This window comes from Myotis brandtii, unplaced genomic scaffold (genome assembly GCF_000412655.1).
Source record: "Myotis brandtii unplaced genomic scaffold, ASM41265v1 scaffold165, whole genome shotgun sequence".
NCBI lineage: Eukaryota > Metazoa > Chordata > Mammalia > Chiroptera > Vespertilionidae > Myotis > Myotis brandtii.
The window spans coordinates 228,296-232,950 of record NW_005356042.1 but is presented as its reverse complement, the minus strand read 5'-3'; the positions used below and the strand labels follow the sequence as shown (position 1 = coordinate 232,950).

Sequence of the window (4,655 nt, the reverse complement as noted above, 5' to 3'; positions counted from 1 at the left end):
CCTCTAGACAAGAAATACTCTCCTTGAGCTCGCTAGGTTCTTTTGCCTCTGGATTCCCAACTTTAGTCTTCTCGCAAAGCCCCTCTATAATGCAGTGAAGGGTTCCCCCAACTGAGCTTTTAGATCCCAAGGCCAGCTCTTCCTGGCCCTCATCTTTGGCCCGTGCATCCTAAGAGCCCTTTCCTTCTTCCTCCAAAACTGCATTTAGGCAATTACCAATAGCTCCATAAGAGAAATGACACTATTCCAGACCTACACTAGATATCATCCCTTCCCTCAATCACAGATTAATTAGGGACTTCTCTACACCACACCTAAACATGAAGAAGTTACAGAAGAATGAGATTGGCCTCCCTCATCAACCCCAGCTTGCAGGAACCCCAGCTGCTAAGAACCCTAGCTTACAGGGGGAATAAAGAGAGAGGCTTGAATGTTAGGCCCATTCTTGCACTCCATTATGCCTTACGTGGGGCTAGTCCCCTCCTGGCGATTTTCCTGTTATTCTCATTATAGGTTTCATGATGAACAGCCTTCAGTTTCCAGTAAACCGCCTCACTGTTTCCAGTGGACCAGCTACACCTGGCTCCCACCTGCACCTGGTCCGACCTGTTATTCTGACTGACCTGTACAAGAGATATAAATATCCTGCTCCCCGTAATGTGCCCGCTGGTGCCATTTTGGTCTCAGCCCTTCTGCTAGCAGATGTAACAATAAATTTATAATTCTTTACCCCTTTCAGCATCATGCGTTCCTCCTTCAGCAACCCTAACACTTTTCCCATTGATTTTTTATTTTTATTTTTAGAGAGAGTGGAAGGGAGGGGGAGAGACAGAAACATGGCTGTACAAGAGACATAGATTGGTTGCCTCCCTCATGTGCCCTGACGGGAGCCATTGATAGAACCTGCAACTGAAGTACATGCCCTTAACTGTAAACAAACCTGAGACCCTTCAATCCATGGGCTGACGCACTAACCACTGAGCAAAGAGGCTAGAGCAGATTTCCGTATTTTCCATGGACGACACTAGCCTCCCAAATCCCTGCAACCTCAGCATTCTTAGTCTCCGCACAGTCGCAGTGGCCACATGGGGGCAACAGCACTCCACGCTGACGCATTGTCTTGCATTGGGCTGTGGCTCCAGCTTGGCAGAGGAACTGAATTTTCTATAGAACACTCGCAGCCTCATCTGGCTCAAGTTTAGAAGCAGAGGTCTTGCTTCCCTCCCTGAGGCCCTGGAAATTGTGGGGTGAAGGGATTTGGCTCCCTCAGGTGAGGAAAGGAGGGGGGGTCTATGCAAAGTTGGTGATGCGCAGATGCTGCCAGTCAGTGAATTAATCAGAGAGGGGAACCGATGTCCTGGCTGCGGAGCCAGGGCTGACTTTTCTGGTCAAAGTAGAAGCTGGCCCACCTGTGCTCCCTCCTGCTTTCCTTCATCTCAACCTTTCCCTCTGCTCGGGCCCTGGTCAGCTCTCAAGCAGCATTGAAAAGCTCCCATTTTTTAATTTTATTTTTTGCTTTTACATTTTAAAAGATTGATTTTAGAAAAAGAGAAATACACACACACACACACACACACACACACACACACACCATCAGACTCCACATAATTAGACACCCACTGGTTGCATCTTGTATGGCCCTGACCAGGAATCCAGGCCACAACCTTGACACAACCAACTGAGCTACCTGGCCAGGGCAGCTTTTACTTTTATTAGTATTTATTGTATTCTGAATTTACTTCCAGGCCATAAGTTTTTGTGTCTTCAGTTTCTCCTGGGATAACTTTTCTTTCTCTGCAGCCTCCTCTTCTGGTTTAGGAACAATCTGCTCTTTTCCAGTAAAGATCATCTCCATGTGGCAGGGAGAGAAAGCTCATGTGTGGGTTAATCCACCCATGAGCTCTGTACGTTCTGCGCTGTATCTTGGGAGCTTTGTTCACCTGGATGTGGTCAATGACCAGAGAATGTACATCTAAACCCTTGAGTTCAGCATTGCTCTCTGCATTTTTAAGCATGTGCAGCAAAAATGGAGCACTGTTTTTGGGCCATCGACCCCTGTGTCCAGCGTCACTGTTTGGCCTGGGCATACCTACCAGCTCCACCATTGTAATGATAGAATGGCACACAATGCTTCTGTAAAGTGACATCCTTCAGATACTTAACACTTCAGAAAAGTGTTAGGGTTGCTGAAGGAGGAACACATGATGCTGAAAGGGGTAAAGAATTATAAATTTATTGTTACATCTGCTAGCAGAAGTAACATATTTTTGAATATGCATACCCTTGATGGCCTGGGCAGTTTCATGAGTGTTTTTTTTTTCTCTCTCTCATGAGTGTTTTTAAAGTGAATACTAAGATTTGAACCTCTTGATTGGCATGATTTTGTGGAATTTTCTGGGTCAAGTGTACAGTGAACCATTCTCAGAGGTCATGACCTCTGGTCACTTTCCAGGAGAGCGAAGCACTCCCATCTTAGAGGAAAAAATGTCCCTTTCTCTTTTCTCTCTTCTTCACAATTAAAATAAAAAAATAAAAAAATATATATTTTAATTTATTGAATATATATATATTTTTTAATTTATTGATGTTTTTTGTATGGGGGGCATCGATTTGTTGTTCCACTTATTTATGCATTACTTGGTTGCTTCTTAAATTGTTTTTGTTTCATCTTTTTATCAGGTAGTCTTCTTATTATTGATTCATGGGAGTTTTTATTGTTGTTTTAAATATATTTTTATTGATTTCAGAGAGGAAGGGATAGGGAGAGATAGAAACATCAATGATGAGAGAGAATCATTGATCAGCTTCCTCCTACACGCTCCCCACTGGGGATCTAGCATATAACCTGGGCATGTGCCCCTGACCAGAATCAAACCCAGGACCCCTCAGTCCACAGGCTGATGCTCTATCCACTGAGCCAAACCAGCTAGGACACTTGGTTGCTTCTTGTATGTGCCCTAACTAGAGATGGAACCCACAATCTTGGAGTATGGAGACAACACTCTAACCAAAGAACTTACCCAGCCAGGGCCACAATTAAAAATTTTTGACATACTGACAGAATTTAAAATTAGAATTGTTACAGGAACCTCTCACAGACACCAGACAGGTGTTATCGGACAGCCCCCTGAGTCAGTGGGAGAGGGCTGTCCCCATCTCTATTCTCATTCTCGTAGGAACAAATTCAAAGGAGTGACCCTGATTGTGTTGTGATAAAGCCAATTTATTAAAGATATTAAAGCAAACAAATTTATTAAAGAAGCAAGGCAAGCAATTCTGCATCTGAGCCAGAGCTCAGATGGGCTTTCCTGTTTAGCTTGAAAAAGCCAGTTTGGTGGGGATTTGAGGAGTTATATACCCTCCTGTCTGTAAGTTTAAAAAAAATTCCTCTGCTAGATACCCTGGTAAAGATGAACTCCCTTCTTTTCTTTGTTATGGCTTTCCCAGAATTTATGAGAACCATCTGGTAACTTTATGTTGACAAACCCAAGACTGCTGGCTTCACTGTTTAAATAGTAAGATGAAATAAAACTGTCCCCCCTTCTTTTCCTTCCCCCTTCCTTCCTGCTGTCTTAGTTCCAGGGTGATTTATACTAAATAGTCTCTGGTTAGTGAGAAGTTGAATCAAGATTCCTCCTCCTCCCCTTCCCCTTTCCTTTCCTTCCTCTCCTGCATTTTTGTGAGGAGGAGTTTTAACCCTTTGTTCTCAAGATAAGTTCCTGCTATAAGTGGTCTGCAAAACTTTTTGGCCTTGTCTAATTCTCCTGTCTCAGTCTCCCTATTTCTTGTCTTGGAATTTTCCTAGATTGTCACTATCCTATAACATTCCCCCCTCAGAGACTTCCATCCCTAAAATCTTTTAGGGTTGATGAGGGAAAGCAATGTTTTCAGTAACTGCTTCCTGCTGACAATTGGTCATAGTCCCTAGCTGTGTTAGAGTATGGAAGTCCTCTCCATGCCTGATCTAAGATAGACAAAGGAATGGGATTTGAGACTGGAATAGAGAGGCGTTGGTTGATTCTTTTAAAATAGGGATGGACTGGAATTCCTGAAAGGCCATCACTTTGACATGGAGTCTCACTTTAGGAGGTGGTAAAGCAGATAGGCTTTCAAAGTGTGACCTATCTACACTAATAAAAGACAAACATGCAAATTGACCATACCTTCGCTACGCCTTAAACCACGCCCACCAGACAATCAGAGCAACTATATGCAAATTAACCCAACCAAGATGGCGGCTGGCAGCCACGGAGCTGGAGCAAGCAGGAGGCTTGGTTGCCCCAATGATGGAGGAAGCCAAGCTTCCTGCCTGCTGTGGCCAGGCTCTGAACTCCACTCAAAGCAACAAAGTTTCAATGATAGAAGATAAGTAAACCCCAGATACCTGCTTTCAGCCGGCCGTGGCCACGGAACTGGAGCGAGTAGGAGGCTGGGTTGCCCCTGGTGATGGGGGAAGCCAAGCTTCCCTCCCGCCTGCCCTGGCCAGCTCTGAGTTCCTCTCAAGGCTACAAAGTTTCAATTATAGAAGGTAAATAAATCCCAGAATAAAAAAGAAAAAAAGGAGAGACTGGGAGCTTCCGTCGCAGCCTTGGCCTGCCTGAAAACAGCCCTCAGCCCCTCATCCAGACTGGCCAGGCACCCCAGTGGGGACCCCC

The 4,655-nt window shown here is 44.7% G+C and overlaps 1 pseudogene; it reads right to left on the bottom strand.

Moving 5' to 3' along the window:
* Positions 1-929: 929 nt before the first annotated feature.
* LOC106725470 lies at positions 930-2,166 on the bottom strand (annotated as a pseudogene).
* Positions 2,167-4,655: the final 2,489 nt, after the last annotated feature.